The sequence below is a fragment of the Vicia villosa genome, linkage group LG2 (genome assembly GCF_029867415.1).
Source record: "Vicia villosa cultivar HV-30 ecotype Madison, WI linkage group LG2, Vvil1.0, whole genome shotgun sequence".
NCBI lineage: Eukaryota > Viridiplantae > Streptophyta > Magnoliopsida > Fabales > Fabaceae > Vicia > Vicia villosa.
The window spans coordinates 77169680-77182347 of NC_081181.1; the positions used below are offsets into that span (position 1 = coordinate 77169680).

The 12668-nt window shown below is 39.1% G+C and overlaps 1 pseudogene; it reads right to left on the reverse strand.

Moving 5' to 3' along the window:
- The window catches only part of LOC131649405 (uncharacterized), a 249949-nt pseudogene that overhangs the window by 52699 nt on the left and 184582 nt on the right, over positions 1 to 12668 (reverse strand).

The following is a 12668-nucleotide window of genomic DNA, read 5'->3' on the forward strand; positions in this document are numbered from 1 at the left end:
CCCCCAAAATTCGTACTAACTGTCCACCTTCAGAAAAGATTACAAACTAAACTAATGACAAGTGGCAGACCAGCTAAAGTAAAAGAGGAGTTTTTCTGCGCAGTGTTTGCGGCGCCAAGGATGTTTGCGGCGCAAACACTTCAATTTCTGCCACATCAGAATCCAGCCAAAAACCAAGACAGATGAGATTTTTGTAGGTTGCGGCGCCAAGGATGATTGCGGGGCAAACTGACCTCCTCAGCTCTTCTTGTACAAGTCCAATCCTTCAAGTGATTCCCCTTTGCTTCCATGAGCTTCAAACCTAATCAAAACGCTACAAAACTAACAAACATGTGAAATAACAATTCAAAAGAACTAAAATTAACTAAATTGCAAAATTATTAAATTGTAAGAATAAATGTGTGATTATTGAGTGAAAAGTGGCTAAAGGGACCAAAAACAATATATGAAAATTAATACTATTTGGTCCCTAACAACTCTCCCCAACTTACCATTTTGTTTGTCCCTAAACAAAAATTCATAAGAGTAGCAAGAGCAACGCACAAGAGAATGATGACAAGTTAACCGAACACTCAAGTGGCTCAAAAGTATAAGTCCTTTCAAAGTACACTTACCACAATGCTAAAACAAAGCATGAGAAAGAATGATGGCAAAGTGCAAATTATTATCAAGGAATTCCAAAAGAGACATGTCAAAATTGAATCAAACCTACCCACACATCATAGTAATGATGAATATTAGAGGGTTTACTTTCACTCATCCGGGCATTTAAATCAACAACAACTCAAATCATGCGTTCACCATAACAAGTTCAAAATGATGTGCAAAGTGAGAATCAAGAGGGCTTTCATAGGTTGTAATGTGGCTTGGGCTACAAAGAAATGGTTTTATTAGAGGGAAATTAAACAAAAATGCCTATCCTAAGGGAGCATTCCTATCAATTCACTTAACAACAACACTTGTTTGAATCCCCTTTTCTTTCTTTTTTTTTTTCTTTTTTTTTTCAACAACACAAAACGGGAATAATTTTTCTTTTCTTTTTTTTTTCTTGCCCCAAAAGTTCAAAATGTGTTGTTCTTTTCTTATTACCACAAAACTTCTAAGTACCACTTTTTTTTTTCTTTTTTTTTTTTTTCAATCAACTCTCCCCAACTTTAGGATTCAAACCATAATAGATACAAAAATGCTCCCTACATAGACATAGGCACAAGGCAAAATTGCAACCATTGCGGTTGAAGGTTTTAATGAAAGAACAAAAAATTAGGATTCACATACAAAATATTTTCAATAATCACATGAATCCTAATAAGCTCAAAGGGGTTGACTAAGAATCACTCCTCACAAGGTTAATTGTTTTAACTTTTTGGTCAAGTGGTTTTTCTCAAATTCAAACAATGTCTCTATCACTTTCACACTTTTCACAAACACGAAATATGTATGGTTTAACATGATAAAAATGAGTTGAAATCAATTCCGGTATCCCGCATTTAGTGTACAATGGAAGGTTTCCTCACTTGGCTAAGTTCTAAACTTTGATTCAAAAATGACATGTGACTCGAGGAATTTATGCTAAGCAATTTGCACACACCATCAACTAACCATGTTAAGCCTAGAAAGCGATAAAGTGTACCTTAATTTTCCTTGATACCGCTTCTCATCATTGCCACTCGAAGTGTTCACAACATCAACTCTTGCCCGTGCCAATTGATTCCTCAAGCTTCCTTTGTACAAGAACAATTAAACAAAAACACTTTGAAAAAGTTGGGTTAATCACTTTCCACCCAAACACACAATTAAACTACAATAATAAAAATGCAATTTTTTAAAAGGTTCAAATGGTGAAACGAGAGCCACCATAAAGTACACAGATTAAAAAAAAACGAAAAGTGCAACAGTCAATAACTAGAAATAAAACAGAATTCAGACTAAATTAAAATAAAAATAAAAATACAAAAGTGTTGCAACACTACTTCAATCCTCTTCTTCGTCACCGCCGCCCACTGTCCCGATCACATCTTCCATCGTGTCATCCTCGTTTCCAGTACCACTGCCTCCTGCACCCCCCATGAAAGCTGGCCTGCCTACAGGCCAATTTGCATAGGCATCATATTCTGCTTCCAAAGAGGTGCGCTGAAACTGTTGAGCTAAAGTTTGCACCAAGAACCGGTTGGATCTTTGAGTCGCCTCAAAGTTCTCTGCGCAATAGGTAGCAAAGGCCATGTGATCAAAAACAGGCGCACGACCACCTTTAGACCTCGAAGTGGATGCTCCTCCTTTTGTCAGCTTTCTTTGGTGCGCCTTCACAAAACCTGCTAATAAAAGCTTCATTAATAACACTTGTGATTTTGAAATGTACCTCACTTGGGATGGCCACCCTTGCCTCGAAACACAGCCCCATGATTAAACCGGGGTAAATAAGGACACCGGCTTTGCCTCCATGCCTTGTCCTCATAACCGAGACCCTCCTCATTTCCTCGGAGATTATGCTGGCTAAATCAATCGGTACTCCGTACAAAATGCAAAACAGCAAGTATCCCACTTCGAGTGAAATGTGTGTTGTGTGAGTTCTTGGCCGGATGTTATGCAATACCACCACTAGCAAGGCCTTGACCTCCACTTTAAAATCTTCTCTTTTCCATCCTTTTGGTGCTCCCGAGTAATTCAACTCATAGGTTTTTCCTTCAAGGCATAATGACTCACTGACGACTTTGACGTCCCAATCATTAGTGAGATACCTTCTGTGGTACTCGCTTCTTACTCCATCGGGTAACTCCAACGGGGATCCCAGGTATTCATTTATAGCACTCCTCTTAAAAGAGATGGTTCTCCCCCTCACCATCGTCTTGTACGAAAATTCTGTCCCTTCTTCAACCGGCATAGCATTCGCATAGAATTCGCGAACAATGTCATAATTAATCTCAGCCACCGGTTCACAAATCTTCCCCCATTTGAGTTTATTCAACGTCTGAAGTAAATCTCGCATCGGACCATTCGGTTTGAACCGGATGAACCTTTCAGCCTGGACGGTTCGGTTGCATAAATAGGTGTATCGCTCCTCTTGTTCCTCGCCAAGGAACCTTGGTACGGAGTGGGAAGGATTGGTGCTTCTGGTTTTTGTGCGCTTTGACATCTGCAACCAATCAATCAACCAAACCATGGCAACCAAACTGTTAGAAATAAAAACAAGAATTTATAAAACAACCAGTTTGCGGCGCCATCATTGTTTGCGGCGCAAAGGTGTGGGTTCAAACCCAGTTCGCGGCGCAAAGGTGTGTTTACGGCGCAAACCATGCGATACCCAGCAGTTATGGCTTAGACTGGAAGGGTTGCTTGCAATAAGAAGAACCCAATCACATAATTACAACATCAACCCATTAACCAGTAAGATTAACACATGCAAGCTTGAATTTGTGAACATTAAGATTGAATCTACTATGCTACTTAAGGAACCCTAACCTAGAATGATATTACAAAAAGTTTCAAAAATCATGAACATAGTAAATGCATACCTTGAATTCGAGTTGCAGAAATTGAAGAGGGGATGTGGGTGATAGTGTTGGTGAACTTAGGGTTTGAAAGTGGAGGGTGGAAGTTTTGTGAGAAAGTTGTTTTAAAAGAAAGTTGGAAGAGTAACCAAAATAAAGTAAAAGAAAACTTAAGTAAAAAAATAAAAAAGGAAGGATTTCTCTGCCTCGAAGGTTTTGCAGCGCAATCCCTTGTTTGCGGCGCAAACATGACAACTTTTCTTTGAAAAAATGGCCACATCTCTGTTTTTGCCCTGTTTGCGGCGCAATAGCTGAAAAGAAAAAGAAAATGCTCATTTGTTTGCGGCGCAAACAGAGTAAATTTTATTTGTAAAAATGGCCAACTCTCTGTTTGTGCTCTGTTTGCGGGGCAAACATTGTTTGCGGGGCAAACAGAGTTAAATTCTAAAAAATTGCCAATTTCACAATACCCTTCACTTGCGAAAGAGAATACAAACACCTAACAACTATAAAGCAGAAATTATATGAAAATAACACTAGCAACTTACGACGTTGGGTTGCCTCCCAACAAGCGCTTTGTTTAACGTCGTTTAAGCTCGACGGTTCAATGATCCTCACGGATCATTAAGTAACATAGCACATGATTCGCGCACCACTTCCCCACCATGATAAAGCTTGAGTCTCTGACCATTAACTGTCCAGCTTTCCTTAGACTTGGGATCCTCAATCACAACGGCTCCATAGTCCCTCATTTCCTTCACCACAAATGGTCCAGACCATTTTGATTTAAGTTTACCGGGAAACAATCGAAGCCGTGAGTTGAATAGCAACACCATCTGCCCCTCATGAAAACTTTTGCATCGGACCTTTTTATCGTGATAAGCTTTGACTTTGTCTTTGTAGAGCTTATTGGAGTGATACGCCTGGTCCCTTAACTCTTCCAATTTATGGAGTTGGTCTTTTCTTTTGTGGTCGGCCAGAGCGGAATCAAAGTTCAGAAACTTAGGAGCCCAAAGTGCTCTATGTTCCACCTCTACTGGAAGATGACAAGTTTTTCCGTAGACCATCTGAAAAGGGGTTAGTCCAATAGGGGCTTTGTAGGCAGTACGGTATGCCCACAAAGCTTCATCTAGTTTCAAAGACCACTCTTTTCTAGAGCTCGAGACCGTTTTCTCAAGAATTCTCTTTACCTCTCTGTTTGATACTTCCGTTTGACCATTCGCTTGTGGGTGATAGGGGGTGGTCACCTTATGTTTTACACCATAATGTTCTAAAACTTTTTCCAGAGGTGTATTACAAAAGTGAGAACCTCCATCACTTATCAACACCCTTGGCACACCAAAACGTGAGAAGATATTTTTCTTTAAGAATTTGATCACTGTTTTGGAGTCGGCCTTAGGTGTCGCAAGTGCTTCCACCCACTTAGATACATAGTCAACGGCAACAAGAATGTATTCATTAGCGAAAGAGGGAGGAAACGGACCAACAAAATCAATGCCCCAACAATCAAAAACTTCAACTTCTAACATATTGGTTAAGGGCTTTTCATCGCGTTTGCCTATTCCTCCACACCTTTGGCATTTGTCACAACTTTTTGCGTGCTCATGAGCATCTTTGAATAGAGTAGGCCAGAAGAACCCTGACTGGAGTACTTTGGTGGCTATTCTCCATCCACTATAGTGGCCTCCATACGGAGAGTTGTGACAATGCCAAAGAATATCTTTCGATTCCTCATTGGTGACACATCTTCTCAAGATGTTGTCAACACCTTCTTTGAATAGATATGGGTCATCCCATACATAGTGTTTGGCATCCGCTAAAAATTTCTTTCTTTGATTGCTAGTGAGGTCCTCCGGGATCAACCCGGTTGCCTTATAATTTGCAAAATCGGCAAACCAAGGCCTCACGTGAATCGCAAAAAGTTTTTCATCGGGAAATTCTTCTCTTACTTCTATCTCATTCTTTGTAATCTCCACGTTTACCAATCGAGATAAATGATCCGCCACCAAGTTTTCGGATCCCTTTTTGTCTCGGATTTCCAAATCAAACTCTTGTAAGAGTAAAATCCAACGGATTAACCGTTGTTTGGAATCCGGCTTGGTTAGCAAATATTTTATCGCGGAATGATCAGTGTAGACTACAACTTTAGAACCGATCAAATAAGCTCTAAATTTCTCCAATGCATACACTATGGCTAGTAGCTCTTTTTCAGTTGTTGCATAGTTAATTTGAGCTTCATTCAAAACTTTACTAGCATAGTGAATTGCATGGAAAATTTTTGCTCTTCTTTGACCTAATACCGCACCAACCGCATAATCGCTTGCATCACACATGAGTTCAAAATCCATTTTCCAATTTGGAGCAACGATTATGGGTGCGGTAACTAATTTGTCTTTCAGCTCAAGGAAGGCTTTTCGACAAGACTCATCAAAATTATATTGCGTACCTTTGTTGAGTAAATTACTCAATGGCTTTGCGATCTTCGAAAAATCCTTAATGAATCTCCTGTAGAAACCGGCATGTCCAAGAAAACTCCTTATTCCCTTGATGTTGGTTGGTGGTGGCAACTTCTCTATGATTTCCACTTTGGCTTTGTCAACTTCAAGTCCTTTGGAAGAAATTTTGTGTCCAAGAACCACTCCTTCGGTGACCATAAAATTACATTTTTCCCAATTGAGCACAAGGTTGGTGTTCACACATCTCTCCAATACCACTTCAAGATTCTTTAAGCATAGGTCAAAAGATGCTCCGTACACTGAAAAATCGTCCATGAACACCTCAATACATTCTTCAATCAAATCCGCAAAGATAGCTTGCATGCATCTTTGGAATGTAGCTGGAGCATTACATAGTCCAAAGGGCATTCTTCGATAGGCAAAAACACCAAAGGGACATGTAAAAGCGGTCTTCTCATGATCCGCCGGGTTCACCGAAATTTGGTTGTAGCCCGAATAACCATCTAAAAAGCAATAGAAATTCTTGCCGGCTAGCCTTTCCAACATTTGATCCATGAAAGGCAATGGGAAATGATCCTTCCTTGTTGCATGATTTAATCTTCTATAGTCGATACACATTCTCCATCCGGTTACCGTTCTTGTCGGAATCAATTTATTCTTTTCATTTCGGATAACCGTCATGCCGCCTTTCTTAGGAACAACTTGCACCGGACTTACCCATTCGCTATCGGAAATAGGATAGATCATCCCGGCCTCTAATAGCTTAACTACTTCCTTCCTCACGACTTCCTTCATTGATGGGTTGAGCCGTCTTTGAGGTTGAGCAACCGGTTTGTAATCGTCCTCCATCATGATTTTGTGCATGCAATAAGCGGGACTAATACCTTTCAAATCAGATCAAACCCACCCAATTGCACCTTCATGCTTCTTTAACACCTCGATTAAGCGAGTCTCCTTTTGAGTGGACAAAGAATTACTAATGATCACCGGCTTAGTAAAGTTATCACCAAGGAAAACATACTTCAAATGAGGTGGCAGCATCTTTAGCTCTATTTTTTATTCTTCCACTTTCTTTTCCGCATGCAACTCTTCTACCTTTTCTTCATTATGGTCTATCTCCCCACAAGATTCCAACTCATTCAAGAATGCTTCCATTTCTTTCTCTTCAATCTCGGATAAGACATTGTAAGCTCCTATAAGAGATCTTTCCAAAGGACTAGAGATGTGAACTTGATTAGCAACCTCCTCGATCTCCTCTTCGGTGGCATCGACTCGAAATGTGTCATATTTATCCTTGGGATGCTTCATTGCTTCAAAGAGATTGAAAGTGACTTCTTCATCTTGCACTCTCACCTTCATAAGACCATCGTCTATGTCAATCATCATCCGGGCTGTTTTCATGAAAGGTCTTCCAAGTATCAATGGTACGTCACGGTCTTCTTCCATATCAACTACCACAAAGTCTACCGGGAACAAAAATTTGTCCACTTTGACTAGCATGTCTTGTGCAACTCCGTAGGGAGAGGTGAGAGACTTATCGGCTAGTTGCAAAGTCATTCGGGTCGGCTTCATCTCTATGTTTCCCAATCTTTTGATGATAGATAACGGAATTAAATTAATACTTGAGCCCAAATCGACCAAACCGTTACCTATGTAATGACCTCCGATTGTAACCGGCAAGGTAACCCGTCCCGGATCGGCTTCTTTCTTTGGTAATGTCTTTTGGATTATTGCACTACAACGAGCATCAAGTAGAATAGTCTCCTCTTCCGAATATCTCTTTTTCTTGGTGAGAATGTCCTTCATGAACTTTGCATATTTTGGCATTTGTTCTAACGCTTCGGAAAATGGGATATTCACTTGGAGTTGTTTGAAAATATCCATAAACCTAGCGTATTGCCTTGCATTATCCTTCCTTGATTTGGCATGAGGGTATGGTAAGTGTTGGGAAGGGATTTCGCTCTTTTGTTCATCTCTCTTTTTATTTCTCTTCATGCTTTTAGTGTTTTTCTCCTTTTCTTCATCTTCTCTCCTCTCTTTTTCAACTAAGTCTCCCTCTATCTTTTCCTCACTTTTTTCTCCCTCATTTTCAACTATCACTTCCACTTCTTCCTCTTCAACTACTACTTCCTCATCATCTTCCACTATGACCTCTTCATTCACACCATTATTCACCTTCCTCCCACTTCTTGTAACAATGGATTTGCAATGTTCCTTAGGATTGGCTTGGGTGTTGGCGGAAAAGGATGCTCCCGGTTGTTGCTCGGACAATTGCTTTGCGAGTTGACCCACTTGATTTTCTAAATTCTTTATGGCCGCTTCATTACTCCTTTGATTAGCCATGGATGCTTGCATGAATTGTGTAAGAGTATCTTCCAACTTTGAGCTTCCGCCTTGAGATTGTTGACCTTGGCCTTGTGGGTTTGAACTTTGATAAGGACTTTGATGTTGATAGTGTTGATTGCCGAATCTTGATGGTTGGAATCCTTGGTTGTTTCTTTGGTAAGGATTGTTGTGAGGTGGAGGTTGCCTTTGATAACCTTGATTTTGATTGTTAACATAATTCACCTCTTTGCTCTCGGGAGGAGGACAAAACCCGGTAGGATGGTCACCTTGACAAAGTTCACAACTTTCCACGTGAGAAGTCATTTGCATCCCATGAATTTCCTTCATTTGTTGTGGAAGCTTCGACATTTGCTTAGTAAGTAACTCAACTTGTTGAGAGAGAATCTTGTTTTGCGCAAGGATGGCATCATTGGTGTTTAATTCGAGAACACCCGGCTTCCTTTGTGATGGACTCCTATCATGTTAAGTTTGGAGATCATTGAGTGCCATACGATCGATTTTCATTATTGCATCCTCCGCGCTTTTTGACATTAGAGAGCCACCCGCGGTAGCATCCAAAAGTGTCTTGTGCACCGGTTGAAGTCCATTTCGGAAGATGTGGATTTGTGTGAGATCATCAAAACCATGACCCTTGCATTTTCTAAGCATGGATTTGAATCTTTCCCAAGCATCATTTAAGGACTCGTTGCTTCCTTGATTGAAAACCGCAATTGCCGTTTTGGCCTCAATGAACCGGGATTGAGGAAAATATCGTTCTAAAAATTTTTCTTCCAATAGATTCCAATCCGTCATCACATTTGGTAATTGATCAAGATACCATTCTTTGGCTTTCCCAAGTAATGAGTGTGGAAATAATCTCTTGAACAATGATTCTTCATTGGCCGCATCGACTCCCGTTGAACCCGCAATCTCATAAAACTTGGTGAGATGTGCAAAAGGATCCTCATGATCCATTCCGGTGAATGGATTTGCATAAACGAGTTGGAGGATTCTGGTCTTCATCTCCGTATTTGCCCCACCTTGAGCATTGCGTGCAAATTGGGCGGTACGTCTTGGACTATTGGCGGACATTTCGGTTGGAACAACACCCGCCATGTCTCCTTCAAAAGTCTCTACAACTACTTCTTCAATGTGATTGTTAGAAGAAGTAGATGCCTCTTCTCTTTGTCGCTTCTCTTGGGCTAACTTCCTTCTTCTTCATGTCTTGCTATTGAGCTTTCGGAGTGTTCTCTCAATTTCGGGATCGAAATGAAATTGCTCTTCGGAAGCTTTTTCTCGCATACACAAGAATCTACAAAACTAGCAAACCAAGTGAAACGAAAAAGCAATATTAATAAAGTAACAAAACTTAAAACAATGAACTATTGCAATGCTTGCAATATCAAACGCCAATCCCCGGCAACGGCGCCAATTTGTTGAATAGTATATTCAAGGCAAATATTTTTAAATCGTATCCACAGAGATTGGGTGATATTACCGCCGTTCTATAGTTACTATTATTTTAAGTTCGAAAGGTAACAAAGTTGTTTTGTTTTGAATCGCTATTTGTTCTAATCAAGACAATAAACTAAAACTTGTTTCAATAATAAAAGAATGACAAGATTGGTTTGGTTACACTAGCCTTATCTTCCATGTGACTTTAACAACAAGTGCATAACTTCACTAATGGTGAAATGCTCTAGAATCCTCCCAACAATGTTTATGTCTAAACAAAATTGTGAAAGTTAATATATTAATCTTTAGATGATCTCTCACTCTAAATATTAATATACTAATCTTGATTGTTTGATACAAATAGAAAAGTAGCAAATAAATCTATCTCTAGCATTTATTCACTACTTGATAAAATGTTGTAGATCATGACTTGAAATATATTTCTCAATCATAAATCAAATCTAAATATAAAAGATAAAACAACAACATTCATCCATTTCAATACCAATGAAGTTCATACAAAGTGTTAGAGCAAATACATAGTTAACAAGGATAGCTACTACCTCCAATCTTGTCAAAGTGGGATTTAGCTACTCATCACCATGGTTGACAACAAGAAGAATGAAGAAGAAGCTCTAAGCATCAATCTCTCACAAAGGTGCAAGCTTTTCTCTCCAAAACCCTAATCTCAATGTGTGGTGTACAATGGAATAGAATGAATGGGCTTGGTTCCTCTTCTTTTTTCTAAGTTAACCCCCCAAAATTCGTACTAACTGTCCACCTTCAAAAAAGATTACAAACTAAACTAATGACAAGTGGCAGACCAGCTAAAGTAAAAGAGGAGTTTTTCTGCGCAGTGTTTGCGGCGCCAAGGATGTTTGCGGTGCAAACACTTCAATTTCTGCCACATCAGAATCCAGCCAAAAACCAAGACAGATGAGATTTTTGTAGGTTGTAGCGCCAAGGATGTTTGCGGGGCAAACTGACCTCCTCAGCTCTTCTTGTACAAGTCGAAGCCTTCAAGTGATTCCCCTTTGCTTCCATGAGCTTCAAACCTAATCAAAACGCTACAAAACTAACAAACATGTGAAATAACAATTCAAAAGAATTAAAATTAACTAAATTGCAAAATTATTAAATTGTAAGAATAAATGTGTGATTATTGAGTGAAAAGTGGCTAAAGGGACCAAAAACAATATATGAAAATTAGTACTATTTGGTCCCTAACAATCGCTCAGTTTCAGTTAGGGGCAGGAGCGGAGGTTAGGCATAAGAGGTGCATATCGGCGTGGTGGAAAGATTTGGTGAATTTGGATAACGGTAATACGGAAGCGGTGCTAGCTGGGAACCTTTCTTTCAAACTGGGAAACGACAATTCAATTTTCTTCTGGGAATCTGTTTGGCAGGGTGATTCCGCTCTAATGGTAGCTTTCCCCATTCCTGGGTGTGGGGGAATTTCGGAATTGATGAGGTGAGGCTGTCGTTAGAGATGAGAGCTGAAATTCATCGGCTTCGGCTTGCTTTAGGGCCTTCGGCTCCAGCGTCAGGGGAGAGCGATTCGATCTACTGGAAGCATGACAGGGAGGGAGGTTACAGTGCCAAGGTCGGGTATGACTTACTGTTAGGTAGCAGCCATGATACAGCTAATGATGAGAATCTGTCTAAAGCCTTGCGGTTAATGTGGTCTTCCGAAGTTCCGTTCAACATTAAAGGTTTCGTTTGGAGATGTTTTCTGAACAGGTTACCGACAAAAGACCAACTTACTCGTAGAGGTGTTTTCTTAAATAATTCGGATCCGCTGTGTGTCTTTTGTGCAGAGGAGGAGGAAACTCTTTCCCATATTCTTTTTGATTGCTCTATTTCTAGATTAAAAAGCCGTAAGGAGGGTGTTATTTGGATGGCGGTGATTAGGAGTTTATGGTTGAGGAGAAATGAAGTTATTTTTAATGGAGGGACTTGTAGTGTTAATGATATTTCGTGGGAGATCAAACTGAAGATTTGGAGATGGTCGCTTTTTGGAGAAATTGCTTACTCCAAGTGTAATTTCTACGATTTCTGTATGAATCCGCTTTTGTACTTAACGTATATTTCAGTTGGTTAATAATTTCTTTGTTTTGAGCTTGTTTTGCTCCTTTTTGTAAGCGGGTTCGAGTACCCCTAGTACTCAGTTATAATACAATCCTTGCTTATAAAAAAAAAAAAAAAGTCTCAAATTACAAACAACAAAACTTAACTTAATAAACTAAATTGTAACCAACAAAACCACAGTTACTGATTAACTCATCAGAAACTAATGTTGTACATGGGCCAATTATTTAGTATGCATCACGAACCACGTCATAGAAGAAAATTAATAAACTCATCAACAAGATCGGGCTGGTCTTCAAAAACGGAAATAACCTGGAAAAAATACTCAATTATGATTAAATTGAGCAAAACAAAAGAAAAGTAAAATCAAAGGCACACTTAATCAAACATAATACATACCGATTCGTATATTTCTCCAATACTCTTTTCTTTGTTTTTGTACATAATAGTTATGTCTAGAAACAAGTCATATACATAAGGTTGATGTTGAAATCTAGTCTGCATATAAAGGAAACATTATATTTATCAAAATTATTGGAAATATATTAAATCTCTCTATAATTTCTTTGCCATTAAATTTATCTATACGTTTATGGATTTTTTCTGTCTTATATGATATTTTTAATAAATGAAAATTTTCTAATGATTAATTCTAAATTGAATACAACTATGTACACAAAAAATCCATTGTATATAACAATCCTCGTACCTTTACATTGGCCAAATATTTATTTGCATCTTCTTTATCCACTACAAGAATATTTGACTTTTTTGGTGAAGGTTTGATATCAAATCCATCGGGCACAAAATTACTAAATTTTAATAATAATTCTTTGTACCCTTTAAATAATTTTTTCAC